The sequence below is a fragment of the Ceratotherium simum genome, chromosome 20 (assembly GCF_057802395.1).
Source record: "Ceratotherium simum simum isolate JZ-2026a chromosome 20, ASM5780239v1, whole genome shotgun sequence".
NCBI lineage: Eukaryota > Metazoa > Chordata > Mammalia > Perissodactyla > Rhinocerotidae > Ceratotherium > Ceratotherium simum.
This window is the reverse complement of record NC_141919.1, coordinates 5,149,948-5,172,177: the sequence shown is the minus strand read 5'-3', so window position 1 is coordinate 5,172,177 and position 22,230 is coordinate 5,149,948.

The window sequence follows — 22,230 nt, the reverse complement described above, 5'->3', positions numbered from 1 at the left end:
ACAGAGCAAGGCGAGGTTCAGGATGGACAAGTGCTGGTTGTCGTACTAGCCAAGCCAAATGTTGGTCCAAATCATTTTTTGTCATGTTCTGGACTTGGTTGAAAAATTTACTCACTCACAGGGTGTGCTATGTGTCTGACAGCGGTACGAGCTATAGCCAAGAATTCCTGGGCTCCCAAAGCCTGGGGGGATAAGAAACATCCTCGGGCCCAGGTAGGGTATAGGACAGTGTTTCTCAAATTTTATGTTCGTTTGAATCTCCTGGTGATCTTGCCAAAACCAAGTTCCGATTTAGTAAGTCTAAAATGGGGCCTGAGTTTGTGCTTTCCTAACAAGCTCTCAGGTGATGCTGATGCTGCTGGTTCCCAGATGACACCTTAAGGAGCAGCGTGGTAGGACGCTCCCCCTGACTGAGGGCCCACTGCATGATATGCCAGATTGATGGGTGATGTGATGCTGTGGAGGAAGAGTGGATTCACTGTCAAATTTCTCATCATGGCCTTGGAGCATCTTAGGCTCTTGATGCAGGAAATGGTAACACTTGATTAAAGAGCATCTATTTCCATTATCTCCTTTGTTTTTTCCTTTCATACATTTAAAAGTGATTCTGTAGGGGTTACAACTCAGAATTTCTGGGGATGTGTGTATAGTGTGAAAAGAAAGCAGAACTTTGTCTTACTGCTTCGATTTGTTTCTGTCACAAACTAACTGGTCTGGGAATTTTAATAGCATTAAAGAAGAACATTGAATTTTTGCTTTATAATTTAAGACAAATTCGTATTATTATAAAAGTAGTATATGTACATTGTAAAAACATAAGGAAAAAAAGAAAAGAAATACAACATATTGCCATAAAACAGAGATTAAGCCTACTAACATCTTAGTGTAACTACCACATCTGTTAATGACCACGACCTTTCCATGTCAGTTAATTATCACCACACTAAATATCCAATCCATATTCAAACTTCCCCTAATTGTCCAAAAAGAGAACATGAACATGAATTTAAAAAATAATTTTGAAGGGCCTGCCCCTTGGTGTAGTGGTTAAGTTAGCACGCTCCACTTTGGCAGCCCCAGTTCACAGGTTCAGATCCCGGGCACAGACCTACACCACTTGTCAGCCATGCTGTGGTGGTGACCCACATACCAAATAGAGGAAGACTGGCCACAGATCTTAGCTCAGGGCTAATCTTCCTCAACAACAATAAAGAAACAAAACAAAAATAATAATAATTTTGAGATATCCTTCAAAGATGACCGCTGACTCAGTCACTGATAGCAGAGTCCTATTTGTGACTGATATTTCAAAATGTGTGTTGGAGAAGAAGGTGGTGGAGAGACGTGGAGAGAGGGAAGCAGAGAGCCCCACAGAACATGCATATATGCTTTGCTCCACTGCCAGCCTGGCAGTCAGACATTTGATTACAAAAAATTGTATCTTGATTGGTGAGATGTATGTGAAACAAGGTACCAAGAGCAAGGACAAGTATGCGAGAAGAGAAAATGATTAACCCAACGGCTCATAACATTGAAAGGGAGACAGGCAGCCACAGCCCGAATGGGCAGTCATGACACTGCCAGTCACATGGCATAGCTTTTGGTCAAAGATGCAGCAGAGCCAAAATATCCTCTATGTCCTAAATTCTGCTGCAGTTGCCATGGCAACACCCTTCTGCATTTGGCCTAGGAAAGGATGACAGTGAGATGCAGAGCCTTTTTTTTTTATTTATTTCTTGGAAACTAATGGAGCCTGGAGCCCAGGAGAGCATACCTCTGGCCCTGCCATGGGCGAGAATCAGGGAAGAGGCTATTTGGGATCTCAGAGCAGCAGGGCTACTCTCTCACTGAAAAATAAACCAGATATGGATCTGACACTTTCATTCTGGGAGCCTCAGTTTAAGAGACAAGGCAAGATTTCATAATGATTAGGAAGCTAGATCTTTCTGGAAGTGTTGCATATGAGGCTCAGTCAGACGGTCCAGTGGACCCCCATCACGTGCCTCGTCTTGAGAAGGCACCTCCCCTGTCCCCGCTGGGCACTCTGCTGGGTCTCAGGAAGAGTGTGGAAAGTCGTGTAGGTGTGTAAGCCTGGAGCTCTGGGGATTCTGAAAATGCTTTCTGCAATGGGGCCCTCACCTCTGGCTTGAGTTGTGGATATGAAACAGACCCCTGTCCATTTCCCTCAGCCGGGTACCGGTCGTGTCAGCTTGGGAAGGTTACTCGCTTCTTTTTGTGTCAGTTCCCACATTTATTAAGTGGGGATATTAATGATCACCAGACAGTATTCTTTTGGTGAAGCTTAAATCAGATGCTCCGCAAAAACATCTAGCACAGTTCCTGGAACGTGGGAGGTATTCAGTCAATAACAGTTTCCCTTCTTGGCCTCCCTAGAGTGGACGCCGGGGCTCAGCCAGCTTTTCTTGCCCCTTAGAAGCTGCCACCACCCACTCAATCTTCTGAGCTCCTTCTCCTCCGACGATTGATTCGAGGGCAGGATCCAGTTTCCTCAGCTCCCTGCTAACAACATACCCCTAGACAAGTTCCCAGGACTACTATTTTGGGGATTTCCTAGTAATCACAATAAGGGAACAGATAGAGACTTTTGAAATAGCTAATGTTAAGGCATTTTGCCCCAAATGGCAAAGCTAGCTCCTTGGTCCTAACTCCCTTCTGAAATGGCAAAGGGAAATATGTTAACTTTCACCTGTGGGCAGATTCACCACAAATCCTCCCTCCCTCGCCCCTTTATGACCTGCTGCACCCAGGACAGACCTGCACTAAAAGTACCAACAATGCAGAAACAAGAGGCATCCACCTGCCCTTGCTGGGCAATGGTTACTCCTGGACCCTCATCATTCCCCAGGGATCTGTCTGTGGTAGATTGTAATGGGGGCCCCAATTCTTTGTCACTTCCTGCCTCTGCCCTCTTGCCATGGCCACATTACAGAGGAAGCCTACATCTCTGCCCCTTGACTTTGGACTCGGACACGTGATTTGCTCTGGCCAAGGGCACATGGCCGGAAGTGACAATGTGCTAGTTTCATGCCTAGGTCGGTCTTAAGAGGCCCTACACGTTTCCACTTGTCCTATTGTACCTTCGCTTTCACCAGGAGAAGAACACAGCCCGGCCGGCGCACTAGTCCCAGGAGGAGGACGGGACAACAGAGCTGAGCTGCTCCAGTGCCCCCAGGCCTGAACTGAGGAGCAGAGCCAGCTGAGCCCAGAGACACGGGAGTCTCTCACCAACCGCAGACGTGGGAGTTGGTCAGAGCAGATGAGCCAGCTACCCGTCAAGCCCAGGTTGAATCCCCTGACCCCCAGCAGACTCCCAGCTGCAAGAGTGATAATAAAAGGTGGTTGTCTTCTGTCATTGAGTTTGTCATGCAACAATAATTACCTGATCCACTGCATCACACAAGAATGATTGCTTTGGGCTGTTTCCTCACAGAAGGAAAGAACACTTTGATAATAAAAGCTTGGGCTGGGCCTAGAGAGTACCTTTGCCACTGGGGGTGGGTAAACTCTAATTTTATCCTGGGGGAGATTCTCCAATAACAAAAACCAGTGTCTGCTTACATTTGCATAGTGTCTTGATTGATACAATATTTTGGCAAGATTTACTACATTTATTACAAATTGTGGAATTCTTTGATCTTTATAGCAGAGTTACATTATAGGTTGAGAAGTTATGGCCCTCTCTTATTTTTGTTTATTGCAGTAACGTTGGTTTATAACATTGTATAAATTTCAGGTGTACATCATTATACTTCTATTTCTGCATAGATTACATCATGTTCACCACCTAAATACTAATTACAATCCATCGCCACACACATGTGCCTAATTATCCCTCTGCCCTCCTCCCCCCCTTCCCCTCTGCTAACCACCAATCCAATCTCTGTCTCTATGTGTTTGTCTGTTGCTGTTATTATCTACTGCTTAATGAGGGAGATCATATGGTATTTGACCTTCTCCCTCTGACTTATTTCACTATGCATAATACCCTCATGTTGTCACAAATGGCTGGATTTCATCATTTCTTATGGCTGAGTAGTATTCCATTGTGTATATATACCACATCTTCCTTATCCATTCGTCCCTTGATGGGCACTTAGGTTGCTTCCAAGTCTTGGCTATTGTGAATAATGCTGCAATGAACACAGGGGTGCATGTATCTTTACAAATTGGTGTTTTCAAGTTCTTTGGATGAATACCCAGCAGTGGAATAGCTGGATCATATGGTAATTCTATCCTTGATTTTTTGAGGAATCTCCATACTGTTTTCCATAGTGGCTGCACCAGTTTGCACTCCCACCAGCAGTGTATGAGAGTTCCCTTCTCTCCACATCCTCTCCAACACATGTTGTTTCCTGTCTTGTTAATTATAGCCATTCTGACAGGTGGGAGGTGATATCTCATTGTAGTTTTGATTTACATTTCCCTGATAGTTCATGATGTTGAACATCTTTTCATGTGTCTGTTGGCCATCTGTATATCTTCTTTGGAGAAATGTCTGTTCAGGTCTTTTGCCCATTTTTTAATTGGGTTGTTAGTTTTTTTGTTGTTGAGATGCATCTGTTCTTTATATATTTTGGAGATTAAGCCCTTATCAGATGTATGGTTTGCAAATATCTTCTCCCAATTGTTAGGTTGTCTTTTTGTTTTGTTGATCGTTTCCTTTGCTGTGCAGAAGATTTTTAGTTTGATGTAGTCCCATTTGTTTATTTTTTCTATTGTTTCTCTTGCCTGGTCAGACATGGTGCTTGAAAATATGTTGCTAAGACCGATGTCGAAGAGCGTACTGCCTATGTTTTCTTCTAGAAGTTTCATAGTTTCAGGTCTTACATTCAAGTCTTTAATCCATTTGGAGTTAATTTTTGTGTACGGTATAAGGTAATGGTCTCCTTTCATTTTTTTGCACGTGGCTATCCAATTTTCCCAACACCGTTTGTTGAAGAGATTTTCTTTTCTCCATTGTATGTTCTTGGCTCCTTTGTCGAAGATTAGCTGTCCATAGATGTGTGGGTTTATTTCTGGGCTTTCTATTCTATTCCATTGATCTGTGTGTCTGTTTTTGTGCCAGTACCATGCTGTTTTGGTTACTATAGCTTTGTAGTATATTTTGAAATCAGGGAGTGTGATACCTCCAGCTTTGTTCTTTTTTCTCAGGATTCCTTTAGCTATTCGGGGTCTTTTCTTGTTCCATATAAATTTTAGGATTCTTTGTTCTATTTCTGTGAAAAATGTTGTTGGACCTTTGATAGGGATTGCACTGAATCTATAGATTGCTTTAGGAAGTATGGACATCTTAACTATGTTAATTCTTCCAATCCAAGATCACAGAATATCTTTCCATTTCTTTGTGTCTTCTTCAATTTCTTTCAGCAATGTTTTATAGTTTTCACTGTACAGAACTTTCACCTCTTTGGTTAAGTTTATTCCTAGGTATTTTATTCTTTTTGTTGCAATTGTAAATGGGATGGTATTCTTAATTTCTCTTTCTGCTACTTCGTTGTTTGTGTATAGAAATGCAACTGATTTTTGTATGTTGATTTTGTATCCTGCAACTTTACCATATTCGTTTATTACTTCTAAAAGTTTTTTGGATGATTCTTTAGGGTTTTCTATATATAAAATCATGTCATCTGCAAATAGTGACAGTTTCACTTCTTCCTTCCAATTTGGTTCCCTTTTATTTCTTTTTCTTGCCTTGTTGTTCTGGCTGGGACTTCCAATACTATGATAAATAGGAGTGGTGAGAGTGGGCATCCTTGTCTGGTTCCTGTTCTTAGAGGGATAGGTTTCAGTTTTTCACCATTGAGGATGATATTAGCTGTGGGTTTGTCATATGTGGCCTTTATTATGTTGAGGTACGTTCCTTCTATACCCATTTTATTCAGAGTTTTTATCATAAATGGATGCTGTATCTTGTCAAATGCTTTCTCTGCATCTATTGAGATGATCATGTGATTTTTATTCTTCATTTTATTAATGTGGTGTATCATGTTGATTGATTTGCGAATGTTGAACCATCCCTGCATCCATGGAATAAATCCCACTTGATCATGGTGTATAATCTTTTTAACGTATTGTTGTATGCGATTTGCTAGTATTTTGTTGAGGATTTTTGCATCGATGTTCATCAGTGATATTGGCCTGTAGTTTTCTTTTTTTGTGTTGTCCTTGTCTGGTTTTGGTATCAGGGTAATGTCGGCTTCATAGAATGAGTTAGGGAGCTTCACCCCCTCCTCAATTTTTTGGAAGAGTTTGAGAAGGATAGGTATTAAGTCTTCTTTGAATGTTTGGTAGAGTTCACCAGGGAAGCCGTCTGGTCCTGGATTTTTACCTTTGGGGAGGTTTTTGATTACACTTTCAATCTCCTCACTGGTGATTGGTCTATTCAAATTCTCTACTTCTTCTTGATCCAGTTTTGGAAGGTTGTATGATTCTAAGAATTTATCCATTTCTTCCAGATTGTCGAAATGGTTGGCATATAGCTTTTCATAGTATTCTCTTATAATCTTTTGTATTTCTGAGGTGTCTGTTGTAACCTCTCCTCTTTCATTTCTGATTTTACTTATTTGAGTCTTCTCTCTTTTTTTCTTGGTGAGTTTAGCTAAAGGTTTGTCAATTTTATCTTTTCAAAGAACCAGTTCTTGGTTTTATTAATTTTTTCTCTTTTTTTTTAGTCTCTATTTCATTTATTTCTGCTCTGATTTTTATTGTTTCCCTTCTTCTACTGATTTGGGGCTTGGTTTGTTCTTCTTTTTCCAGTTCCTTTAGGTGCATTGTTATATTGTTTATTTGAGATTTTTCTTGTTTGTTGAGATAGGCCTGTAGTTCTGTAAACGTCCCTCTTAGGACCGCTTTTGCTATATCCCATAAATTCTGGCATGTCGTATTTTCATTTTCATTTGTCTCCAGGTATTTTTTGATTTCTCCTTTGATTTCTTCATTGACCCAGTCATTGTTCAATAGCATTTTGTTTAATCTCCACATATTTGTGGCTTTTCTGAATTTCTTCCTATAGTTGATTTCTAGTTTCATACCATTGTGGTCAGAAAAGATGCTTGGTATTATTTCAATCTTCTTAAATTTATGGAGACTTGTTTTGTGGCCTAATATGTGATCAATCCTGGAGAATGTTCCATGTGCCTTTGAAAAGAACGTGTATTTTTCGGTTTTTGGATGGAATGTTCAGTATATATCTACTAGGTCCATCTGTTCTAGTGTGTCATTTAAGGCCAAGTTTCCGTATTGATCTTCTGTTTGGATGATCTATCCATTGGTGTAAGTGGAGTGTTAAAGTCCCCTACTATTATTGTATTACTGTCTATTTCTGTTTTTATGTCTGTTAATAATTGCTTTATATATTTAGGTGCACCTGCGTTGGGTCCATAGATATTTACAAGTGTTATGTCCTCTTGTTGGATTTTTTCCTTGATCATTACGTAGTGCCCTTCTTTGTCCCTTTTTACAGTTTTTATTTTAAAGTCTATTTTGTCTGATATGATGAGTATTGCTACCCCAGCTTTCTTTTCATTGCCATTAGCATGGAGTATCTTTTTCCCTCCCTTTACTTTCAGTTTGTGAGTGTCTTTAGGTCTGAAGTGTGTCTCTTGTATGCAACATATATATGGGTCTTGTATTTTTATCTAGTCAGCCACCCTATGACTTTTAATCGAAGCATTTAGTCCATTAACATTTAAAGTAACTATTGATAAGTATGTACTTACTGCCATTTTTTAACTTTTTTTTCTTGGTGTTTTAGTAGTTCTTCTCTTTTCCTTTCTTCTTCTCTTGCTCTCTTCCCTTGTGGTTTGATGGCTTTCTTTAGTATTATGTTTGGGTTCCTTTCTCTTAGTTTTTTTGTATTTATTATAGGTTTCTGGATTGTGGTTATCATGGGGTCCATATACAGAATTGATGGTCTCTTTAGTTTGAACTCTGTCTGACAGCTCTACTCTTTAACTCCACTCCTCCCACATTTTATGTTTTTGATATCATATCTAAGCTCTTTTTTGTGCTCTTGTATCCATTACCCTCTTATCATGGAAATAGATAATTTTTCCTATTTGTGGTCTTCTCTTTTCCACTTAAATGAGTCCCTTTAGCATTTCTTGTAGTACTGGTTTCTTGGTGACAAACTCCTTTAATTTTTGCTTGTCTGGGAAACTTTTTCTCTCACCTTCCATTTTGAATGGTAACCTTGCTGGGTGGAGTATTCTCGGCTGTACGTTTTTTCCATTTAGCCATTTAAATATATCGTGCCACTCTCTTCTAGCCTGTAAGGTTTCTGCTGAGAAGTCAGCTGATAGCCTTATGGGGTTTCCTTTGTATGTAACTTGTCTTTCTCTTGTGGCTTTTAGGATTCTCTCTTTATCTTTAATTCTGGACATTTTGATTATGATGTGCCTTGGTGTGGCCTTCTTTGGGTTTATCTTGTTTGGGGCTCTCTGTGCTTCCTGTACCTGGATGTCTGTTTCCTTCCTTAGGTTAGGGGAGTTTTCATCTATTATTTCTTCAAATAGCTTCTCTCCCCCTTTGTCTTGCTCTTTTCCTTCTGGGACACCTATAACATGGATGTTAGTGCACTTGATGTTGTCCCAGAGGTCCCTTAGACTGTCCTCACTCTTTTTAATTCTTTTTTCTTTTACCTCTTCAGCTTGGGTGATTTATTCTAGTCTTTCACCCAGCTCACAGATCCGTTCTTCTGTATCATCTACTCTGTTTTTGAGTCCCTCTAGTGAATTTCTCATTTCCAGTGTTGTCTTCTTCATTTCTCATTGGTTTTTTTTTTTATATCTTCCATTTCTTTGTTGACATTCTCACTGAGTTCATCCATTCTTCCCCCAAGATCAGTGAGCATCCTTAACACTCTTTGTTTGAACTCTCTGTTGGGTAGGTTGCTCATTGCTGTTTCATTTAGCTCCTTTGCTGGGGTTTTGTCCTGTTCCCTTACTTGGAATATATTCCTTTGTCTCCTCATTTTGCCTCTTTCCCTGTGCTTGTGTCTATGTATTAGGTAGGTCAGCTATGTCTCCTGCTCTTGGATAGGTGACCTTATATAAGTGATGCTTTATGAGGCCTGCAGTATGCTTCCCTCAGTTCTGAATGTTCCAGGAGTGACCCTTATGTGGGCTACATGTGTCCTTCTGTTGTGGTGTGTTTTCTCTCCCTGTAGGTGCCCAGGGAGGCTGAGCTATGCTCCTGGCCAGCTGTTGTAATGTTCAGCTGCTTGTAGTTCTTGTGGGCCCTTCAGTCTCTTTATCCGGTGTGGGGAGCCCCAGCACGGTTGGCTGCACGTTCTAATACCACACTTGCGTTGCAGTATTTCTTTTAAGTGAGTAGGCCCCCAGCGTGGCAGGTTGTTAGGCTCAGGGGCTTACAATTGCTATAAGCCTCCAGCCTTTAGGTCTCTTTTCAGCTCTCTGAGGATTGCAGCTGGGTGGGCTGGCCTCAGGCATGGGAGTACCCAATTGTTTCAGGCTTTGGAAGGTGGGGAAAACCCCCGATGTGGGTCTTTGAGAAGCACAAGTCTTCTGCAGCTGACAAGCCCCGCCACCCACAGGTCCACACACACAGTCAACACAGTCCTGCCCCGTGTGTGCACCCTGACCTCCTGAAGTGGACCCAGTCTCTCCACGGCGGGAACCCCACACACTCCACCACCACCTCGCACTCTCCACCCACTTCTTGTGCACACCCTGCCCCATTGAAGTGGGCTCTAGTGGGTGGGGCAGACCCTGGGCTAGCAGGCCCCAGGGAGAATTCCAATGGCGTCTGCCAGCATCTGTGTCAGCATGCCCACATCATGCCACAACAACAGTTATGGCCCTCTCAAAATTAAAAATAAGCATTTTAATGTCTATTTAAGGTTCAAGTTTGTTTTTAAATAAGTGATGTCATTTGCATCTTGAAAGAGTAACACTCGCATCATCACATCACAGGTGACTTTGTGTTTCCCACTGCCTGGTTGAAGCTGCTCCACGGCTGGTTTGTCCCTGTCCTGGAAATACTCTCCAGGAGGCACTGCAGCTTCTCTGCCCATCCTCAGGTGGCAGAACCACTTCCACCCATGTTAATCTCTCAGTCTCTCATTTCGCTATTCCATGTGTATCCTGTCCAACGTAATAATTGAAATTCACTGAGAAGGTAAGCCCCCCTCTTTGCCTGTCCAGGCCGCTCCAGGCGGGCAGCTCATGGCAGGGGAGAGAGGCGTGATTAGCTCCTTTATCACCCTGGCTTGCAGTTTCCCCTGACCCTCCACCCACGCGCTCCCCCTACCTCTTTGAGGGGATCTGGGGAGAGACTAAGGGCGGAGAACTCTCCCTCCACTGATACCGACCTTGCGGTGGTGTGTTCTGGCTGTGGGAGACGTCCTCTCAAGGTGTGCTCTGCTGGAGTTTGACAGGTACACTTCCATGGGACCCCCCAACCCATGGGTCCCTGGCACAATAATGTCATGTGTTCCCGGCCTGGCATCTCCACACTCTCTCCCAGGGACTGTGCAGGTCCCAGGGCTAAACTGCAACCTTCCTTTGATTCTGCAATAGATACTGCGTCAGCCAGCCTGAAGCCCTCAAGTTTCTCTAGTAGGGGTCAGACACCATCCCTCAAACTTGAGGGGTCACTTATGAAGGTCTCCGCTGGTCTCTTGAAGCCCAGCTTACTAGGAAAGAGAGAAACACCCCCATCCTTCCTCCATGAGGGGTGGAAGTGGGACCCACGGCATAGCTCTCCCAAAGAAATCTTGACCTAATCTTGAGCTACTTTTGTGGCCTCTCCAACCTCTTACTGACCAAGAGTGGGTGGTCAGCTGAGGTCTCTAAATCTGTACTCTAATGGCAGCTTAAGAGGCTGAGGGAGCACCTGAGTTTGGAATGTGAAAGAGGTGACACCTATTGTGGTGCTTCTGCCAACTCTGAGACAGAATCACATGGCTGCGTCCTGTGACACACACACACACACACACACACACACACTTCTTCATCTTCCAAGAAAGGTCATCAGAAAGGGAAAGCAGGGAAGATCACCATCTTGTAGTTTACTGAAATATTTATGAGGAAACTATTAACCAGGTATGATGGTTTCCCCACTCTCCCCCCCGCCCCACCATTCTCTCAGTTATAATCTTTCACAGCTGCATTAATTTGATGTTTCCATTCCTATACACAATGTGAGATCAATACTTTTTGAAAGGGAGAGGGCCACATGCAAGACAAAGAACCAAAAGAGGAGAAAGGAAGGTGAGAGGGCAACTTAGCGGCCATACCTGATGCCAGGTCATCCAGACAGAGCAGAGCTTTCATCAAATCAGCTCTCAAACCAACTGTGTCCTTAGCTGCCACATTGGTAACTAAAAGTCAGAAAAAATAAGTATTTCAGGACTTGAGTGGTTTCTGGAGATGTTAGGAAAGAGTTGGAAAAGTCATGTAGCCAGAGACACCAAACAACTATCCCAGATGGCAGGCGCTACCCGGACGACATGGGCCATCCCACACGTGGAAAACATTTCACTCCCAAGAAGACTGTTGAAATAATAATTTTCAATGATTCATTAAAAGTTAAAAGCATATGGCTTTTTCTTGGGCAATTTTGGATTGTTTAGTCTTTTTCTGTTTTGTTTTTTTTTTTTTTTCCTTTAAGAAGCACGGATGACATCAATGGAGATAAAACATCTTGGTGATGGTGGTCACCAGCACTGCTGTGGCCTGTCCACTGGCCCTGGTTACCATGTTGCTTAGCTGGTCCTCCAGGTGGCTGACCATGTGGAAGGGCAGCCTTGAGTTAAACCGAAGAAAAGACAAGGAGGTGAGGAGAATGTGAAAGAAACAGATAAAAAAGCACAAAGCCATGGTGGGCCAAAGGTGGGCCTCTCCTTGTTGGTTGTGGTGTTACCTCTTCTCAAATAAAGAGAACTAGCAAATGGAGGGAAAGGAAGCAGAGGCGGGCATGTTACTGATTCAAGACACTCAGGAAGAGAAAAAAGTGAGACGATGAAGCAGAAAGAATGAAATGAGAAAAAGGTTTAGAAAATTACCACCAATAAGGAACCTACATTTTGTAAACAGAAAAAAATACCCTCATATAATAAGTATTATTTTAAACGGGTATATGCCAAGATTTAGCCTTGATGATGTTTATCTTGGGATTGTTTATAATTATTACAAATTAGAAACAACTGAAATGGCCAACATTATTTTATAAATGGTTAAATAAATTACAGTCAGCAAGACAATGGCATAATATGCAACTATTACAAATTGCATATACAAATATGTAAATTCATAACACTGGTAATTAAAGAAAATGCAGATTATAAAAGTATAAGCAATATGATCACAATTTAGTTAAATAAGTTATGTATGTATATTCAAATGTATCTGTGCAGAAAAACATCTGGGAGAATGTACATTGGGTTATTAAAAGTAGTTATCTTTGAATGATGAAGTTATCAGTGATTTTTAAATTTCCACTTTTCTTCTTTAATATATTTTACATATTCTTCAATAAAAATTGACTACATGTTTATCAGATAATTATAATATGTAAAATTGTTATGAAAATAGGAAATTTTAGGAGAGAAAGAGAAGCTGCCAAGCTTTCACTGAGAGGCTGTGCCTCGATACCGGACACCAGGTATGTTCCGGGAAGCCTATGAGCCGCGTATCCAAAGCTGGGCACTCATGGGGACTAGCAAGACCAGTGAGACTTGCAAGACAAGAGGACGTCTCACTCTACGGCAGGGGGAAGTGGGGAAGGTCTTTCCTGTCACTCTTTTTGCTGCCTTTCTGGGTACTGAAGCAAAAGGGAAGTCTGAGGAAGGAGAGATTCCATGTGTTTGAACCGCTGTGTATACCATTTGTTATACGTGCTATACATGATACTAGGCTACCATTTATGGTAATCCAGTGGTCAGTTTTGAGGGGCCATGGGATGTTATGGAAAGCGTGGTTGTCTAAGATACAGGAGAGGTGGGTCCTGTTTCTAACTCTGCCACTAAATTTGTTGGATCTCAGGCAATTGCAGTTCAAGTCAATAAACATTTATTGAGCACTAATTGTATGTCAGGCACAGAGCTCAACACTAACATGCAAAGATGAACATGATCCTGTTCCTACATTTGAATAACCCAAAGCCTAGCCAGGGAGATAAGCGAAAAAATAAACGGGCATCAAACAACATGGTACACACTGTAAAGGAGACATGAATAAAATACCATGAGCTCACAGTGGTGGAGGAAGACAGCTTCTATCAATGTGGGTAGGGTGTGGGCATTAGGAAGAATGTAACTTTTGAGGTGAGCCTCTAAAAACAAGACAGGAAAGGGCATGTCAGGCGAGTGACTTTGCCTCTCTGGGCCTCAGTTTCCTCACCTGTAAAGTGACGGCTCCACTGGAACAATCTCCAGCATCTGCAGTGATCTGGGCAGATTGACTGCCGGCCATCCTGACAAAGCTCCAGCCTCCATCATGTTGCTAATGCAAGCCTGAACTCCTAATCAGTCTGTGTGCAAGACAGGTGTTGGGTTGCTGAAGCAGTTGCCCTACACTGGGAAACCAGATTAAAGCAATCGTGTGTTAAGAAAATGTATCCAGGGGCCAGCCCAGTAGCGTAGCAGTTAATTTCCTGTGCTCTGCTTCAGTGGCCTGGGGTTCGCAGGTTCAGATCCTGGGCACGGACCCATGTACCACTTATCAAGCCATGCTGTCGCAGGCGTCCCACATCCAAAGTAGAGGAAGATGGGCACAGATGTTAGCTCAGGGCTGATCTTCGCCCCCCCCCCCAAAAAAAGAAAATGTATCCAAATTTGGCAACAAGGCCAAGAGGATGACTGCAAATTCTGTGGATGTCGTACTGAAACATTGCTCCTCAGGCCCAGCAAGGGTTATTTAATTCTCTAGGAGAATGTACCTCTGTTGATATTTCTATTTACTGTTGATTAGAGCCCAGACACTGTGAAGCTAAACGCTAACGTGTAGATTTGTGTCTGGTAGAAGTGCAGATAACTTCTGTTCAGTAGAAGGGATGCCCCAAAGTTTACAGTTGTATTGCCCTGAGGATAGTAACCAGATTTTTCTCTAACTTATGCACACATGCGCACACACACAGACACAAGCACACACACACATGTACATTCCCATGTGTGCCCTCCCTGATGGACTATGTAAACTCTGGTTCCTTAAAAGTTCTTTGCAGCTTTATCATCTTACCGGTTCCCTTGTAATGAGTTAATCAATTTTGACACTTGTTCATTCTATATTTGCATGAGTCATGACTTTAAATTTTTGAAAATGATGCTAACTGGGAATCCATTGCAGAGATTTTTCTCTTTTCAATATTTACTGCAGTTGGCTGTTTTTTTGTGTGGACTCATTTTAGTTGCCTACATTTACTTCTTCCTGAACCAAGAGAGTATTTAGGGTTTATTCTTGTGACATGTTCCTTGTGACAGTGATCAAGATGAAGCCAGCAGTCCACACACACACGCACACACACACACGCACACACACGCACACACACACACACACGCACACACACGCACACACAGGCTGGTTTGCTGATTTACTGTATCTTTATTAAAAGAATGGCAGGATCCTGAGACCTCTTTATTCCTGAGACGATCCTCACATTTGAAGGTTATAGAATTTTGACATACGACCTTCAGACTGCTTTCACTTGGTAATTAACAATATGGTTTCTTGTGTTTCATAAAAACATTTTCATGTCCATTATCTCACTTATTCCTTAAAACAGTCCTGTGTGGAATCAGGAAATGTGATGTCACCAGCTTTGTTTTTCTTTCTCAGAGACAAGCACTATAAAAAGAGAGCAATGAAACCAAAGGTGTATCCTTTATGAGATTTTAACATGAGTTAGAAAGTATGAATAATAAAAAAATAGAGAGCATACAGAGTTAAAGAAAAACTGCAGAGAAAATACAGATGAAGGAAGGGTAAAATAAAATCAACCAATAATCTTAGGTCTTAGACTAAGAATTCTTTGAAAATCGCAAACGAGAGAGCACTAGACTGGCTCCTGCCTTGACAGAGTGGTGTTATTCTGGGAAAGCTTTGTAAACCAGGTAGTAAATCAGAAGTTATTAATTAATCAATTCACAAAAACATACTGAGCATCTACTACTGCCAGGATCTCTGTTAAAAATACTAATACATAATTTTTGATATTTTAAATTTGTAATTTATTTTGAATTTGAATATATATATATTGTAGATAGCTAGATAGCTAGCTAGATGGATGATCTTTGACTTTATGGCACGTATAGTCTAGTAGAAAAGATGAATATGAATGAAGTCATCATAGAAATACTTATAAAATCATAAGTGAGTGAAGGAGGGGGCAGGGTGGATAAGGCTCGATGTGGTCTAAGGGTCAAGGAAGCTTCAGTGAGGACATGGTGATTGACCTGGGACTGCAAGAGTTCATAGGATTATGGCAAAGATAGAGAAAGAAGCTATAGGAAGAGAAAAGAGCCTGTGCAAGGCCAGGAGGAAACAAGGTGAGTGTGAGAGCCTGAAAGAAAGCCAGTGTGGCTGGAAACCAGGAGAAAGGAGCAGCGAGGGGTGAGTTGAGGTCAGAGCAAGAGGTAGGTACACCACCATTGCATGAGCCCTTAGAGGCTAAGTTAAAAAGATTTATTGTTTAACCTAAAAGTGATAGGAAGCCATTGAAGTGTTTTAAATGGAGAAGGGAAGGAGGATGTCCTCAGATTACCAGTTTGATACATATGATCATTCTGGCTGAGGTGTGGGGAACAGACTGAAGGTGGCAACGTGAGGAGACCATAGCAGGCTACTGCAGAAGCCCACACAAGAGATGATGTGGCTTGGACTAGGACAGTGGAGGCAATGGAACGAAGGAATCAGTGTATATGAGAGATATTTAGAGGGCGGAATCAGTAAGACTTTCTGTTGGGAATGGAGGTGAAGTTTAAGTTTAGTAAGGTATCAAAGATACATCCTAGCGTTCGGTCTTGTGCTGCCAAATGAATGTTGGTTCCATTCACCAAGAAAAGGAACACTTGAAAAGAGGAGTAAGGAAAATGGGAGATGGTGGCAGCAGTTAGTTTGATTATAGAAATCTTGAGTTAAGTGATGAAATTGTTGGTAAACTCAAAAGCAAGTCCGCTGGGCTACTTTGAAGCAATTACTCTTAGATACATCAGTTCTTAGTGCTCCCAATGGCCAGGCAGTTTGACCATTCTTCCAAACACACGTTCATGCACCAACTTCCCTTGAAGACAGTTGCCAGTTGCCATTATGAAATCCCATCACATCTTCTGCCTCCAATATCTCACTTTTCCCTCCTGAGACTGCTTTAGAAATTGTGTAATCAAAAGAATATTAACAGATTAAACTGGCTATTGGAGTTACAATTCAGTCGTCTATACATTGTTTCTCAACTTCTCACATTTTGAGATGTATTTAAGAACTGTAGCATACATTCTCATTCTAGTGAGAAAGCTAGAAGTGTTCCAAAATTACAGATGTAAAGGTGGACAGACCAAGCGTTGCATAGGAAACAGGAAAAGTAATACCATATTAGATGAAAATGGAGGAATACAAGGAATGCTTTTTTTTTTTTTTTTGAGGAGATCAGCCCTGTGCTTACATCTGCCAATCCTCTTCATTTTTTGCTGAGGAAGACTGGCCCTGGGCTAACATCCATGCCCATCTTCCTCTACTTTATATGGGATGCCGCCACAGCATGGCTTGACAAGAGTTGCGAGGGTGCGCGCCCGGGATCCGAACCGGTGAACCCCGGGCCGCCGCAGCAGAGTGCGCGCACTTAACTGCTTGCGCCACTGGGCTGGCCCCAGCAGTGTTTTTTTAAAATCACATTTTACTCTAAAATAAGGGAAAAGGAAATAAAACAAAGATTTTCAATCTAGTATCTCTGATTTTGAACTGGTGGGATGGGAGATAAATTTATATATTAGAGGACATGATTGTGGGCATTTCTCAATGTTAGAAATAAGGAGCAAGATAAGGGTAAAAAAGAATGGAGAAGAAACAGATTGAAAACCTCTATCTTTGGGACCAAATCTAAAATGAAAGTGGATGGCTGTTGGTGCAGTTTTAATCATTAATTGCCCAAATCTGTTTTTCCATCATTTCATTTCTCCTGTTCCATTCAGCATTTTCAGTCACAATCAGAACATGTGTTACATAAAGTAATTAAGTTGCACTTCTTGGGAAATCATTGTTTGAAAAATCAGCACATCATCTAGCAATGAAGAATTCAGCAAAGTCTTGTGGGATCCCTTGTTCAGTTGGTAAGTGGGAGTGTTTATGAGGATGTCAATAATAGAATAGGCTCCGACATTTGCTTACCCCACATGTTAATCAAGGGGACACAACTAATTACAACACACCTGGGAGGCACTCCATACAGTCCAGATGCTTCAAAACTTAGAGTCTTCTAAAATCTTTCAGGCTAACCCTATTCTCTGATCAAACAAACCTAAGTGGCCATGAATTCTCCCATCCTTATCCTCTAATTAATTCATTTTGGGGCTAATTAAAGGCATGAATTCAGAGGAATAGACTAAGTAGAGAGTGTTTACTAATAAACAATTGACAAACAACGTTTAACAATTATATCCCCCAAGAACAGAATGCTGTTTAATCAAATAAAGTACTTGCAAAATAGATAACTGCTTTTTATGATACTTTCTTTGAGTATGTCAATATTGCTCCTTAATTTTCTAGATGAAAGAGAAACAGAAAAGTAACTTCAGTGAGTCAGGACTTTTTATTGTCGGGGCTGAATTCTGACCTCATCCATAAGGCGTGAGTCTGTTCTGGGGTTCAACAAACATGGACCCAACGCCTTCCTTTGCCTCTCGAGGCAGAAAAAGATTCCGTGTTTGTTTTCCCAGAAAATTTAGAGAATATCTCAATTGAAACACTTGTCACATTGCATTATAATTAGCTATTTGCATTGTCAATCACACCAGTTCAGCATTTCTAAATTTGATATCCTTCAGACCTTAATACACATGGCTAAAAAAGTGAGTAAAAAGTACAATGGTCAAATAAATTTGGGGAAAACTGGATAAACACATTTAAACATTTCTTTACTGCAAGATTTCTCAGAGGTTTTAAAATGTTAAAATGCATTATTAATCCGAAGACTGAGATGCAACATTTCTCAAATTTTTGACCATAGACCATTTTTTCTCAGAATACTCATTAACCGATCCAGAGCCAAGCTCAGAGAATGCAGTATGGGAAAGTTTGCACTGCATCTTGAGTCCATCTTATTCTCTGTGTATTTCTAGCACCTAGCGTGGTGCCTGGAACTCTTTCTGTCAGCTATTTCCAACTTTCTCTTTCCATATCTAACAGCCTATCTATGTCTTCACTTGGTTACCTGATGGGCACCTTGAACTCAGCATTTGCCCACAAAACTGGTTCCACATGCAGCCTTCCCATCTCAGTTGGTGCCAACTCCATCGTTACAGTGGCTCAGGCCAAAAACCTTGCAGTCATTCGCGACAACTTTTTCTCATCTGATATATCAGAAAGTAGCATTTGCTCTGCCTTCAAAATATATCCAGAGTCCAACCACATCTCAAACCACCATGGCTCTTCACCTGGTCCAAGCTACCATCATCTCTCAGCTGGATGCCTGTGATAGGTTCCTCTTACCCGGGCTTCCTGTGCACACCTTTGCCCTCTGGAGTCTCAACATGGCAGCCAGGCTGACCCTTTTAAAACAAAGTCAGATCACATCCCTCTCCTCAAACACCTGCATTGATTCCCCATTTCACTCAGAGTAAAACCCAAATTCTTACAATGACTTGGAAGGCCACACATAATCTGGGTCCTTGTTACTTTCTCTCTCTCTCTCTCTCTCTCTCTCTCTCTCTCCTCCAAATACATTGGTCCCCAGGCTAATGATCAAATATACCAGGTACACTCCTGCCTTAGGCCTTTGCAATGCTTTCCCTCTGACCAGAACTTTCTCACCTCTCAAATATTTGCTCAAATCTCACCTTCACCATGAGACCTACCCTGACCCCTCTAGTTAAAGTGACCCCACTACTTACCCCATGGCATAGTGGTTAAGTTCAGCATGTTTGGTCCACTTGGGTAGCCCAGGTTCACGTGTTTGGATGCCAGGTGCAGACCTACACCACTTGTCAACCACGCTGTGGCGGCGACCCACATATAAAGTAGAGGAAGATTGGCACAGATGTTAGGTCAGGGCTAATCTTCCTCAAGCAAAAAACAAGGAAGATTGGCAACAGATGTTAGTTTAGGGCTAATCTTCCTCAGAAAAAAAAAAAATGAAACTCAGCCCCACGCCGAATGGCCCCTTACCCTGCTTTTGTTTTTATTTTTTCTGTAGCAGTCAAGTCTAACATTCTACACAATTTACCAACCTACGTTTTTTTCTGTCTCCTTTCACAAGAATGTATGCTCCGTGTTTAGTTCACTGATATTGCCCAAGGACAAGAACGTGCAGGGTACACAAAATATGCTCAATTAGTGTTTGTTGCATGAATGAGTGCTGAATGAAATTCAATGCATGCTGGAAGCTAAATATGCTCAGACTGGTTCTCTGTGGGTCTTTAGTGTGGCTGGCTCTATGGGCAGAAAGCCAAACACTATGGTCTTTTCCTTTCAAGTGAAATAAAGACTATTTTTTGATGAATCAGACAAAGCCAGTGTGCTTTAATTCTGTCTTTATTTCACCTGGCCAAGACAGACACTGTCCAAAAGACTTGGTAGCCAACAGAATGTTGGTCTTCATGAACTTACTGAAATGTGGTTACATAGAAGAGTGATGTGCAAGAGAGTTATGGAAAGAAATATTAAGACCTATGGTGACATATATTTTTCTCTTAAAAAACAAGAAAAAATCAGCTATGCTAATATTTCACTTACTCACGGACACTGGACTCCTCACTCAGGCAATATATCTCATGGAATGTGTGAGATGACAGGCACCTGAGGGAAGAAGGGATGTTCGTAGCCAGTGGCTCCTTCCCTCATTTGTTTATTTTCAACATATCGTAACATACTGTAGTTAAGTGTGCTGGTAAAGAGGATTTATAATTTCTATCATTTATCTAGTGTTACATAAACTAGCTATCAAAAATTAAACTACTGCTACAGACTGAACTGTGTTCCCCCAAATTCGTATGTGGAAGCCCTAACTCCCAATTTGATAGGTGGAGATGGCACCTTTGGAAGGTAATTAGGATTAGATGAGGTCATGGGTGTGGGGGCCCCAGTCCAATGGAATTAGTGCCCTTATAGAAAAGAGACAGCAGAGAGCTCACTCCCTTTCTCTCTCCAAGGAAAGGCCATGTGAGCACATGGCAAGAAAGCAGCCATGTGTAAGCCAGGAAGAGAGTTCTCACCAGAAACCGACTGTGTCGGCACCTTGACCTCAGACTTCCAGCCTCCAGAACCGTAAGAAAATGAATTTTTGTTGTTTAAGCCACCCAGTCTATTGTATTTTGTTATGGCAAACTGAGCAAACTGATACAAACAGTATCTTATATACTTATATATTTTTCCCATGAAATCATAGATTAAAGATAATACTAAAAATGCAAACACAATAAACAGCAACAACAAAAAAATTGTAGAGTTGAAACCTCACTTCTACTATGAACTCTTCATTAGCCATATTACTAGGTAAAAATAATTATGATCTAAAAATGAGGATCAAAAATGTTAATAATTATTGAAAGTGAGTGATGAAAATGTAGAGTTTCATTGTACTATTCTTTCTACTTGTGTGTATTTTTAAAATTTTCATAATTAAAAGTTTTTTAGAAAATTTAAGTTGGCTAAAAAGATGAAGAAATTATCAAGAACATTATTTGAAATATAGATTTACCTCCAGTATCATTAACACTAAATTTCTCTCTAAGTGCTTATTGTGTCTTGAGAGATAAGTTAACAAAGGTGTGAAGCCATCAGAAGTAGTAACACTTCCAAAATTTTGTGTATTTCATCTTTATGTCATCATCTTTAATTTCTATATTTCTAGGTATGTTTTTATAACACAATACATCAGCACTGTAGTATAAGGGAATGATTTGTATATAACTACATACACGAGTAGTGGGGGTGCAGGGCCCAACAGTGTTATTGATGCGAGTACACAAACCAAAAAGTTTGGGTGCTCACTGCGCTTAAATGAAGAGGAAAAGATGCATAATATGTAAATATGGAAATACCAGTAAAGACATTAAGGCCCAAATTAGGAGGGAGGGAGTTAATAATATTAGGAAATATCTACTAGGTTAAGTCATGCAAGCATTACTTGTACACACACACATTATTTGTAAAGTTGATAAAACCCTTTGAAACCCTTTGGGATGAAAGGCACATAACTCAATATATTATTAATATTACTACTCTATTGCATGCTTGTGTTTCTATATAAAGCTGCCAGAGGAGTCTTTTAATGGGTTCATTTTTTATGCAACTTATACCAGTGTCCACTGAAGAGACATTAATCTAAATTATTGGGATGAATTTTAATTTGGTTGGACAATACTAAAGCTTGGAATGACGAAAGAGTGAAAAAAGAAAAAAATCAGCTCGGCAGCTGAAAAACAAACATTAAATGACCTGGGACAACGGTGAACATATTTTCGCACTCCTACGCACTCCTTGCACGAATCGGTGGTGTGCGGCTGTCCTAAACAAGGCACGGGCAGTGTGTGGAAGGACTAACGGGGCTGAAGGAATCCTTTCTTTTTATCTTCATGTGACAATGGGTATGTATTTTTTTCAGGTATGATTGAATACTTTTAATTTGTAGTCTTAACTAAAAGCCAGGAAAACACCTTATTGTTTGCTCATCAAGAGCAGCCTGATTTGTTTCGCTGATTTCAGCGCGGTGATTTGATTTTTCTTTTTAATTAGCAGCCGAGTGGAAACAGATGGAGTAAGGAGTGGCTGTGCCCTGTGCATGGTCTGTAGCCCAGAAAAGCAGGAGAGCCGTGGCTGGGCAGACTGTGCCTTAATGTTATCTTTCTGCTTTTATTCGACATTCATTAGTTTTTGACAAACTGCACGATGTCAAGCTATACTCTTGGCTCCGAAAAATGAAGACATAGTACTTAATAAAAGAGGTCATAGAGGGAAGGACCACAAGCCCATTCATAATTGGTGCCTAGGATTTCTGTCCCGACATCCCAGCCCTTCTCCTCTGATCCCACCCCACTTCCTA